Here is a 12,518-nt window from a genome sequence, read left to right as displayed (position 1 = left end):
GCCGCGCGTGCGCTCCTCCTCGCACGGCTGGGGGCTGTCTGGGCTGGTTCTCCTGGCATACTTCCTCAGGCGGAAGAAATGAAAGGGTGTCTGTCGAGGAAACCGGTGGCATTGCAAGTCTGGCAGGAAGAGCGGAGAAAGCACAGTTCACAAGGCTGGCCACGATTGGTCTCACTTCTTGTGACGTCCAACTGAAGACGCCAAAAGGGATTCTGAGGACAGTCTCGCGGCACGAGGCAGGGATTGCAGACGTTAACCTAGTTACGGCGCTTAGTCGCGTCTGAAACTGGCCACGTTTTCTTTGTTTAACCAGTTCATTGTTTGCTTCCTAATCCTTTAATTTGCTGTTAAGCCCCGGACTTTAATTCCCGGTGCCTAGCACGTAATAGGCACTCAGGCATTTGTTACCTGAAAATAATAACTGAACCTGCCCTAGTGTGAAAATAACTGACGGAATGGCGGTGACAACGTCCATATGTTTGTTAGACACTTACTAGGTGCCAGAGCCTGCACTTTATGTGGATTATTTCATTCCTCAGAACAGTCCAATGAAATACATAGATCTAGAATGCTTATCTTTTCAGATGAGGTTACTGAGGCATCTAGCAATTTGAGGATGTAGCAAAACTGGCTTTCAAGTATATTTACTTTGCACTTGTAACTACAGTGAAGTAATAGTTTTATTTAAAGAAAATCTAGTAGATTTGATCTAATTACTGAAAAATCTTTTTCTACTATCCTTTCATCTTTTTGGAGAAGATATACATCCCAAAATATTTTGCCTATTTAAAACTTAAACGCAGACAATCCTAAAGGCTTGTGTTTTACATCTTCTATCATGTATCATTTCATTGGGAATTATTGTAGTGTTTTAAAAAATGTGAACATATGAGGATGACAAAAGGTAAACCTTGAAAGAATTGGAAAATAAGTGAGATACAATATCAAAAAGACAAGATAAAGTTGAGAGGTGTTTTACAATTTTTCTTAATCATATATGTATATGATGCTTTATCTAGAAGTTGAATTTGAGAGCAGGGCAGAAACTTAAAAGTTATTCAGTCCTATTCTTTCATTTTAGTGCTGAGGAAGCACATCTGAAGATTAAATGACTTGCTGGACTTTCAGAACTGAGCTGAGGCAGGTGTTTGGATGTCCTAATTTGGAGTTAAGCGTATTAACTTTGTAGCATTAACATCACAGTATTCCATATCTAAATCTGATTTTCATGACAATAGTTAATGTGGCTGATATTATCCCTATTTCCTCACCAAAAGGCACATACATTGTTTTAGTGGCAAAAGCAGCTGCAAGGAGCCTTAGAAGCCAGACCTCAGTTCAGATTTTGTTCTGCTGCACTGAGAACTTGGGTGAGTTACTCAAGTCTCTCAGCCTCAGCCTTATCAGAGGAAGGCTCTGCTAACACCTTCCATGAAGAATTTTCAAAGGAGTGAAGATTATATAACACACTTGACACAGAGTAGGTGCTTAATAACTGGCAGCTAACACTGAGAAATACTTCATGTCAACCTGCAACCAAATGCAGCTCCTGCTCTCTGCTGCTTTGAAAACCAATACTTGAGAGAGAGAGAGAGACGGGTGCTTACGTAGAGGAAAGTGGTTTATTTTTAGGTGCCAGTAACCTGGAAGATGGGGACTGTTGTCTCAAAGCCCATCTTCACGTCTCTGTGCGGGCAGAGATTTTTATAAGGAGGGAGAGGGGAAGCAGAACAAAAGAGATCAAGGGGAGAGGGTTAAAAAGTTTTCTGCTTGCAGACTAGCACAGTCATTCCGATAAGGCAAGTGAGGTTCGATGTGCATCATCTTGGTTTAGTCATCCTGGCTCCATGGATAAAAGTCAGGAAATCTCCCAGAGCTGGGATGCTTGAAGTTGGGAATCCGTATCTTTTGAAGTAAGCTTCTAGGATTCTTTTACAAATATGCTATTTATCTACAAGTTGAATATTAGAGTCAGCATTTACAGAAACAATGCCAAAAGAATGGTGGAATGGGTTACAGTTCCCCACTGTTACAAACCTGCTTTAGCTTCCTCACCTGTGAAATGGAAAACACCACCACCTCATAATGTTGTGAGATGGGAGCTGAAGTATGAACAGTGCCTCCACTGTTGCCTTTACCTGGAGATTTGTTGTAGCCTGTTGACTTATGAAAGGAAAGAAGTGGCAGGATGGTGGTGGAGGTGGGGGGGTGGGGGAAGAGGTTATAGGGAACCTGTCCGTGTGGTATGGAAAATGTAGCCCAGCCCCAACTTGGAAAGGCCAGTGGGGAGCGAGGTTGGCGGGCAGGACCCACACCCACGGATAGGTTCTCCCGTGGGGAATCGGGCCTGCATTGTACCTAGGCTGCTATGAGACTTGCTTTTGCTAAAACTTCCTCACCCTGGATTGAGGCAGCAAATGTTTACTGCATATCTTTAAAGTAACTTCCTAAAATCTTTGCTAAACCACCCAAGTATGGAGTGTAACGAGTTCAACCACTTTTCCCCTTGATCTGTAACATCCTTCTCTTTGAAGTAATTAGCAACATTCTTTCCTTTGTTATCTGTAAAGGATAGTCACCTACAGGGAACCTGTGCAGAGTAAATGAGGACCATCCTCAGGGTAATGTACCCAGAAAAGCAATAAAAGCCTGTCCAGGCAGGGGTCAGGGCCCTCTTGCCCTCTTTCACTCAGAGAGCGGCCCTGCCGTCCCTTTTTCTCCACAGGACTTCTGTAGTCCCTGTGAATTTGTTTATTGCAGCCACAGCACACAGACCCTGCCGGCCGGGGTCCACATCAGAGGTTTAGAGTCTGAAAATGTAGTTAGAGTTCCTTGCTGTGGTTTTCTGGACCGGTCACCTAACCTGAAGCCTCAAGCTCTTCACCAGCAAAAACTGGTGGTTTTGTGGCAGATAAGACCTGTGCTTTGTTTTTCTCCTAGAATTTCCCAGCTTAAAACTAAAGTACTTCCCTGCTTAAAACTATATCCTTTCAGATAATTCTAGGTGTCTCCGAAGCTAAAATATCACGGTAGAGGGAATGGCATCTGAGGCAGAAAAAATCAGGTTTCAGAGAGGAAGAAGTAGAATGAGATTGTAATACATGCCCCCCAACCCCTCTCCAAAGGAAGGGGAGACTGGGAATGCCTGCCCCCACTCCATTCTGGGTAAAGCCTTGGAGAGTGGAGCCTCAGAGCATTGTTGTCTGCTGACTGTTTTAATCAGTGTTTCTGAGGTAGGAATTTGGGATGGGGGGGAATTTACATTTCTAACAAATTCTGAGGTGATGTTTCAATATGTCTAGGCAGCAGGGCCACCTCACAGAGATTACTGCCACATTGCAGGGCAAGGAAGCCACAGACATCCTCGCCCCTCAAGCCATGCAGTCACCATGATTGGAAGAGCAAGACTGAAAACCAACACCAGGATGGACGAAGAGCATCTTAGAATCCTTATGGGGACCAGTGATGCAGAGATCTGTCATCTTCTACTTATCCTCACCTTCGCACTTCAGAAACTCCCTTTTCTAGACACAGCCCCAAGGAAGGAGGCAGGCCTCCATCAATAAGATTATTGTTATTGCAGCCAAGTGGGGGCTTAAAATAGAAATAAAGCTCAGTTACAGAAAAAACAATCTATTTGTTACACATTTGAGTTTGTAGGCTGAAGTTTACTCCTGCTGCAGTATTGTCTGTATTATATAGTGATCATACATTTTTAAGTTCAGTATTGTCAGAGTTTTCCCCTCAGAGATCATGGGGTTTTAATCATTAACATTTTTATTTGGTGCTTATTGTTGACAAGAACAAAGCTGAGGGAAACAAGCTACTGCCTGGCCTGGCATCGGGGGCCATACATTTGCTTCTAATCTCCCACCTCATCTCTGGCATGCACAGTGAGGGCGTGCACTTAGTAGGTACTCAATGAATGTTTATTGAATTAATCATAAATGAAATACATACTGAGAACTTTGGGTGTTGATTCCTCTTGTCCATAGTATAATATTTAAGATGTTTATGTTACAAATATTTTATCATTAGTTGTCAAAAATATACCTTAGCATAAATCAAAGAGCTTCAACATGAATGTAACAATTTAAAAAACACTTCACATTTTGGACCTGTGTTTTTAGGTATTTAAAACAACAGTTCTGATTTGGGTTTTAAATAACTACCTTCAGTACCATAATAATGATTAATGATTATTGTTATTATTGTCATTTCTCATTCCTTTTACGACCTGTCCATAAAGATGTATTTACATGTGTAAACTACCTACTGGCTTTCTTGTAAAACCCATCTCAGGACACCTGTTTAATGAGCTGCTTCAGTGCCTGACATCTCTGCCTTACTTCTCAGCACCTAGCATAGCGCCTGGTACACAGAGTAAGAACAGTAAGTGTGTGATGAATGAATATCAGTAAACCTTCCCTGATCCTCAGGCATTTCCTAACTGACCTCTCCTGTCATGAGACCTCAGAAGCACATTATTTTTTACCTTAGGATATGATTAGGAGGGTGCTTCTTCCACATACCCTCCAAATCAGTGGTTCTCAAAACTCAGTGAGAATTAGAGTCATCTGGACAGCTTGTAAAAAACAGTGCTGGGCTCCACCCCTCCTCACCCCCAAGTTCCTGACTTAGGAGGTTCGGATAGGGGCACAGGAATTTGCATTTATAACAACGTCCAAGGTGATTTTGGTACTGCTCATTACCAATCATATTTATAAATCTTTGAAGTAAATTAAGTGGGTCCAGGACAGGGGCAGCGTGCGCACTGCAGTATACCCAGTAGCCTCGGCCATAGCACCTGGTACATAGGAGCTGCTCAAGAAATAGTTGATTTGAATATCAGTTGAAAAAGTTTATTTTACTGAACCTAGATTACAAGTATATGAATATGTGTATAACTAAATGAGCCGAAGCATATAAAAACTCTTAAAACATGGCCTCTAGTAAGCTATGTTTGCTAAAAAAAAATCATAAATGTACCTTATTTGTTTAATCTCATATTCTAAACTGATATCCAAACTAGATGTGTACTTTTAACAAGGGAGTTTATAGAGTAACCAAATCTTAACATAAAAGACTCTTTTAAAGATAGCCTAGTTTATTAATTTTGAGTATCAGGAATTTTAAATATTGGTTAAGTGCTTCCTTTGTGTAGAGAGACACAGCAAAACTTGATAGACACACTCACCCTTAAGAGCTTACAGCCAGTGAGGACCGTTAAATGTATGAGTGTGAGGACGTTATGTTTTGAAAGTAGATGGCAACTATTAAAAGCATTCAGTTGTGTCTATTCAACTCTTAATCTTAAATAATCGATTAGAACACGTCTTTTTCACATTCTATAAAATACTCATAATGTGTTTAGTGTGGACCCAAGGGATATTTAATAAATATCAATAAAAGAAGTTAATTAAACATTCCTTTGAGAAACATGACTGATATTTCTTCTCAAGTGTAATCACTTGAAATAACATGAGGAATTCAGAATTAGCTCTGATGCAGATATTTCCCAAGTTGTGGAATAATTATTTACATATAGGTTCCTGTCATATGTTAAATAGACTTCTCAGAGAGTTCCAGGAAGAACAGATGTTTCTAGAAGGGATGATGTGCACATGTGGAGCTCGCCATTTTAAGAATTCTATGGTAAAGCCTTTCATAAAGGAAATAATTATTTCTGAATGAGCTTTTTTCCTCTTTTTTTGTTAATACACATTTTTAAGACAACACAAATATTCCATAAACTATTCAATCAATAGAACTTAATTTTATATGTATATAAAATTCACTGGTTTTGAATTCTGGGTTCTTATCTTGCTCTGTTGTTACTACCATGGAATTTGAGTTAAATCATTCACTTCTTTTTGCCTCAGTCAACTCATCTGTGAAATAGAGAGATTAATAGCTCTTACTTCATAAGGACCTAGGGAGGCTTAAATGACATCATTGATGTAAGGCCTTTAAGCCCAGGGTTTGGCAGTCAGTAGGTGTCACCTCTGCGACAACTCTTGGGGATTTTAGGCCCTGACTAGTCAGCGATTAGCTGCTTAACACTTGGGAACACCTCCAGCAAGTTACCATCTCAAGTTGACTGAGAGGCACAGTGGTTAAGATTTTCCCAGGATTGATTGGTTGGTTAGTTGGTCTGTCGGTTCATTCATTCTTTTCAGCAAGTATTTCCCGGGTGCCTACACTATGTCTAGCTTGTTTTGGTGTTAGAAGTAAGAGTAGTGAGCAAATCAGACCTAGCCCATGTTCTCATGAAGCTGTACATTGCCTTGCCGGTGGGGAAGGAGAAAACACATTAAGCAGTCATCACTAACACTCCATGAACACCTACTCTGTGCCAGTGTTCTTGGTAATTTACAGCAACGAACTCATTTACCCCCTAATTTACAGCAACAAACTCATTTACCCCCACGACCGCCCCACGAGGCAGGCGCTATTGTGATCCCTTAGACAGGAGGAAACTGAGGCCAAGAGGGGCGGCCCATCGGTCGCTGGGCTGGGAACGGAATTTCTAAACCCCAGGGGCGCCCGGAGGCGGCGGGCGCCCGGGGCGACGGCGCAGGGACACCGGGCTCCCGCCCTCCCGGCGCAGGGAGGCTGCCCCACGTGACGGGAAGCGGCGGCGGCGGCACGGCCGGACCAGCCCGAGAGCCGCGGCCGGGAGCGGGTGGCCGGCGGCGCTGGGCCCAGGCTGCAGCGCCAGCGGGACGGTGGAGGCCAACGGGCGCCGCGCGGGTCAGTGAGGAGGGCGGCGGGATGTCGTGCTGTGGGGCGCTCTACCAAGAGCGCAAGGAAAGGGGGGCTGGAGGGCAGGGACCGGTGGGGTGGAGGGCGAGCGAGTGTGGGTGCCTGGAGGGTTGTGAGTGGGCCGGTGTGTGTGCGCGGGCCAAAATGCGTGGGGGGTCAAGTGCCTGTCAAACGCGGGACAGGTGTGCAACTGTGGGGGGTCCGGGTGCACAAGCGTGCACGTGTGTGTGGGCAGATGTGCCCGAGCCTGGGGTGCGGGTATGCGGATGTTTTGGCGTGTGAGGAGGGAGTGGGTGTGTGTTTGGGGAAGATTTGAGAACTAACCCTTATTTTGGGGTAGGCTCCAATCAGGTTGGTTTTTCTGGAGGGAGGAGCCGGACAGGAATATGCCCCTGCGCCCCTTGCTCTTCCACCCCTTGTATGGACCTGTTTTTATCTCTATAATTGATGTTTCCTGAAGCTCTTGGAATTTCAGAGCTCAAATTCTGGGTCACATTCAGGCCCGACTTGTTGCCCTGAGCCGGGATACCGGGCAGGGTGTGCTGGGGAGGAGGGGCAGAGATCTCGCCCCTACTCCCTGGAAGCTGCCTCCCCCAGGCGATTTGCCCTTTCATTGGCCTAGAGGTGCAGGTGGAAGTTGGGTTTTCAGCTTGCCTCCCTGTGTGTAAAATGGGGATGACTCTAAAGACAGAAGCAGTCCTTCCAATTGTCTGAGCTGTCATTATTTCTGTGCTCATGGGCTTTTGGTGACCCTCACTCACAAAGTCTGCAGGCCACTCTGGGGGCCCTTCCTGGCTGCTGGAAATAGGGTTTCACACAGAGCTTCTTAATGAGAATGACTGTACTGGGTGCTAGGGTTTAATCCCTGATGAAGTGCTGGTGGGACAGCACCTGTCCTGAGGGAAGGAGCTGCAGAAGTGATTGTAGTGACAGGTTAAGGCACTGAGAGAAGTGTGCAAGGAGGGGGTCCTCTGCAGTGTGAGCTGACTTACCTGGAGTCAGAACTCAGGACATGGAGGGGCCTGTGGGGGCCCACTACTGCTACGCCCTCCCCAGGGATTTGATTCTCTCTATTGGTCAGCCAGAAGATTCCAGCGCTATGGTCAGCTAGGAAGGGACATCTGGCCAGCTGCTTCCTTTTTCCTTCTATTTCCGCCAGCCTCAGCAGTCACTAGAGTAGCCTCTTCTTTGGTGTGTGGCACTAGAAATAGCCCTGACCAGGCTCTTTGGGAGCATGTCTACAGCTAACCCTTCCCAGGCTCCAGGGTATCTGCTCCATGGTGGCAGTGAGCACAGAGCTGTGGGTTCCAATCCTGACCCTGGCAGTCGACCCTGCACAGGGGGAAATCTAGTTTTAGATTCCCCCACAACTTAACTATAGTTGTTCCCAAAGATACCAAAATCCTTGTATCATTAAGTCCTTTATATAAAATGACATAGAACTATGCATACACTCGGCCCTCCGAATCTGTGGATTCCCAACAGTGAATTAAAAATACTGTTTTCAACCATATATTTATTTTTAAAGAATTCATCTATTAGTGGACCCATACAGTTCTAACCTGTGTTGTTCAAGAGTCAACTGGAACTGTTAACCCAATGAATGCTTTATTCTGGAGTTAGATTCCTTATGGGTCCTGATCCCAATTTGCTGTGCACGTCACAGTATATGCATTTTGCAAAGAAATCGGGTGGTGCCCCTCACCTTTCTCCTCCACTCTCTGGCAGCTGTCATCCGGTCCTAGAGTTGGGAGGACTGTGGACACCACTGCAGGCTACCAGGTCACATCAGCCTCTGCTGGACACTCAAGTCACAGGAATTTGTAAGGGTTCATTCTCGTATTAAACAGGTCCACCTGCTGTTTAAAAAAATGCTAAATTTTCTAGGCCTGATTTGCAACTAGCATTTCTGTTCAGGAAAAAATAAAGTTGTTATTATTGCTACTCCTTCATGCTAATATTAAACATTTGTGATCCTTTAAGAAAACTCTAGGAAATTCTACTTAATGAGATATGCATCTCCATCTTGGGCTGAATCCAGTGCTCAATAGAAATACATTAATCATTTGTGGTGGCCAGGTGTTTGGATCCTGCTGAATATTTTAGCCCATACTTTATAACTCATCTCTTCTGTGGCAAACCTGACCTGTTTTTCTTTATTAAAAAATGCTTAACTCCTAAATATGAATGTAGCAGTAACAAGTTAACTTAAAGCCACCCCAAATGAGCCTGAGTGCTTTGTGCTGAAACAGGAGCCGTTGCCTTTCCCGTCCCCCACTTTTCCCTGCCAGGTACATTGCCTTTGCCGTCCCCTTTCCCAAGCTCCACAGGCCCTTCTTTTGCTTCTGTAGCTTGTTTCTGGAACCTACACAGCCCAGCTGGTTCATTTCTATTACCTCAGTAACTTTCTAAATAAACTTTCTCTTATAATTTGAAAAAAAACAAAAATAAATTAAGAAATAAAAAATTATATGTAACAGAGAATAATTGCCCAACATCCAGGAGGCACTAGATGATTCTTTGTAGCTGTTTGAAGGTCCAGTATTGAGGAAAATGTTATGAAGAAAATGTTCTAGAGACTCATATTCCCACTCTACTCCTTCCCCTTCCTCCTCCCCTAAGTCCCTTGTTCAGTTATAACTGTTGATGTTACTGTTATAGAATGTACATAATATATACACACACTATATATGCACACATATGGTATATATATATGTGGTGTGTATAAATGGTATGTATGTGTATATAAATATTTACTTATGTATGAGTTATGTGTATTTACATATATATTTAAATAATTTTGATTAGTATTGCCCAGGAAAAGGATACCAATTATGACTAGTCACACATAGGTTTGTGCAGAATAATATCAAGATGACAAGTGAGATGTTAGACTTTACCTGCATTTGTTTCTTTCTTTTTAAAGATAATCTTTCAGGTCATTCTAACGGGTTTATTGTGCTGTAACTAGTCTTCAGCGATCTCGGACACAGGAATGCAGAAGAACATGAAATTGTTGTCAAGTAGTGACCTAGTTTTCAAAAGGGGGAAAGCTGTCTTTAGTACAAGACAGTAAATTTGTTGTGGGTTCCTGGCAAATTTCAAGATTGAGCAGATGTCTTGAGAACTTAGAGAAGAACCTGGGGCCAGCAGAAGGTAGGCTCTGTGAGGACAACTTTTGCCACATAAATGTGTATCCTGTTTTGATAAGATTACTAGGTTAGTGGAGACATGTGAAAGTGTGTTATTCTGCATCTGGAATTTAGCAAGGCAGTGCTGATGCCAATCCCCTTTACTTGTGACAAAGCTGTCTGGGAGGCAGAGGACAGGGGTAAGCCATTCTGGTGCAGAGAAATCTAAGGGGACAGCAGGGTGAGGGAGGATAATAGGATGTCTGCTTTAGACTCATGATAGGAAGGCTAGAGCCCTGCTGAGAACAAGGGTCCCTTAGCAGGAATTATAGCAGGGTGGTCATCTGTAGGCCTCATCCCACAGTGGCCTTATGTTTATAGTTGTCACTTTTCTTCAGGAGGACTGAATTCTAAGAGAGCATCGGAAATCACATTTGACTCCTTCAGTCAGTAGAGTGGAAAGAAGATGGCTTTGGAGTCAGAAACAGACCCTGGGGTTGAAGACCCTGTTTCATCACCTGGTAGCTATGTAATCTTGAGCAAGCCACCAGATACCTCTGCATGTCCATAATAATACCCACCTCTTAGAGTGGTGTGAGAATGGAATGATATCATTTATATCAAGTAACTCAGTATCTGACCAAACCCAGTGGTTAGCCATCAGGGCACTGGCTGGGGTCAGTCAGATGGTGCCTGTCCTTTGTGTAGGCTTGGAGCAACAGGAGTGTTGGGCAGCAGGTGGCTCACTGGTTAAGGTATGTGCTCTTGAGGCAAGCTGCCTGGGTTGGGACCTCAGCTCTCCATGGTTACTCAACATTTCGAAAACTCCGTTTCCTCTCCAGCATATGGAATAATGATAGTACTAGGCCTTACAGGCTTGTGAGCATGAAGAGAGCATTTAATATGGAGTCTGGCATGTAATGAGCCTTCCAGGAGTCTTAGCTCCCCTACCATAGTGTTATCACTGCCCTGTCCTTCAGAGGAACTAGATAATAATACAGGGGAAGCATGTTGCCTAGCCCCAATTCCTACTTTACAAGGAGGTGACAGGCCCAGAGCTCTAAGTGACTTGCCTAAGATCAAAACAGTTGGGCAAGCCACTGGAAGTCTGGATCCCCACATTAACATGAGAATGTCTGCATTGCATGCTGCCCACTTTACCACCCCTCACTGCATGGCCCAGCTTAGCTCTAGGGTCTTGAACCTTACACAGAGGGAGAACATACAGAAGGCCTCATCCTAGCTGACTACCTGAAGCCCTACTGCTTCAGGTACCTACTAGCAGGTACCTGAAGCCCATCAGAGCGTCTCACCTGTCTGCTTTTCCTGAACTCATAGTGTATCAGATTTTGGACCCAGCAGGAGTCAGCTCACATTTACCCCAATCCAATCTGAATTCCTCAATGAGAAATATTTCAAATGAGCAAAAGTCCCAAAGTCTCCTCTTTGAAATGCATTGTCAGGAGAAAAAACAATTATGTAGGTATTATTCATACCTGTAATTTTAAGCTAGGACACTAAGTTTAGAACATACACCCCCAAAAGTAACTGAATAAAAAAGATTATGACGTTGCTTCTGTGACCTGAGGCACCTGGGGGTGTTCTGCTGGAGTGCTGGTCATTGCGTGTCCCATTTTCTCCTTTCTGGTCACTGACACTCAGGTCACTCTGGCTGACTCTTTTCCTGCTAGAAAAGGAGATGCTCAGCTCTCTTTTCTCTTTTTCTATTACTCCAAGGTAAGATGATAAAAACTATAATTACTATAAACTATAATTACACTTAGCTTTTAATTTTAGCTTTCTGTTTTGAAGTAAATTTGGGCTTAAGAGTTGAAAAATAGTACACATATTTTTGTACTCTTTCTAGTAACTCACAAACACTCATCTTTCCCTTTTGTTAACATCTCGTATGGCCATAGTATAGTGATCAAAACTAATAAGTTAACATCATTGTTATTAGCCAACCTGCAGACTATTTGATTTCACCAGTTACTCCACTAATGTCTTTTCTGTTCCATGATCCTGTTTCTGGTCAGTTTCATTGTCATGTCTCCTTGGTTAGGACTCTTGGAAGAGAGTCAGGGATTTTGTAGAATGTCTCTCAGTTTGGGGTAGTCTGGCGTTTTCTCACAGTAGTGAGATACTTTTAGGTAGTGGTGATATACTTTTTCCAAGAATATCACAATGGCGACTTGACTCAATTCCATTTTAATATTGGGCTGCATTCCACGTCACTCTGAAGCAACAGGAGCAACGGTCCGGAAACTTCCCTGGATCTCTCAGGGAGGCAAGTCGCTGGTGCCCCAGCACCAGCCAGCTAGCCCCCCACGCCTCTGGTGAGCCAGGACATGAATGTCCTTGTGTTTCTCTTTTGTTTCTGTGTGCCCAGTCTCCCAATTACCCTGTGACATTACCTTGAGTATTTAGAAGAGGTCTTTTTCTGAGGCAACTGCAGTTAAAGAACAAAAATGTTAAGCTTTCTTAACATACATACACAAATTTTGTTTGTGACCACTGAGTCTTTAAGTCCTATCAAACCTCATCTGACTTTAGAGTGGTCAATGAAATAATTCATATTTTTTTGATGTTGAGATGATGTTGATTGTAGTTATAGTCAATTTA

At 43.5% G+C, this 12,518-nt stretch overlaps 1 protein-coding gene and 1 long non-coding RNA gene across 3 annotated transcripts in view; both read left to right on the top strand.

The window, feature by feature from the left end:
- Positions 1-37: 37 nt before the first annotated feature.
- Positions 38-3,612, top strand: LOC139440961 (uncharacterized). Its single transcript, XR_011651290.1, has 2 exons — positions 38-236; positions 3,303-3,612. It is a non-coding gene; the product is annotated as an uncharacterized lncRNA (long non-coding RNA).
- Positions 3,613-6,641: 3,029 nt separating this feature from the next.
- Positions 6,642-12,518, top strand: part of TGFBRAP1 (transforming growth factor beta receptor associated protein 1) — a 57,016-nt gene continuing 51,139 nt past the window's right edge. Inside the window, exon 1 of one of the 2 annotated variants that reach the window (XM_024571809.2) lies at positions 6,642-6,753. The gene's annotated coding sequence lies outside the window, so the exon portion shown is untranslated. The remainder of the gene's footprint in view (positions 6,754-12,518) is intronic. The other variant, XM_045204744.3, reaches the window with a different exon arrangement.

This window comes from Desmodus rotundus, chromosome 5 (genome assembly GCF_022682495.2).
Source record: "Desmodus rotundus isolate HL8 chromosome 5, HLdesRot8A.1, whole genome shotgun sequence".
Classification (NCBI taxonomy): domain Eukaryota; kingdom Metazoa; phylum Chordata; class Mammalia; order Chiroptera; family Phyllostomidae; genus Desmodus; species Desmodus rotundus.
Note: the sequence above shows the minus strand (reverse complement) of the source record. Positions and strands in the feature narration are given on the sequence as shown.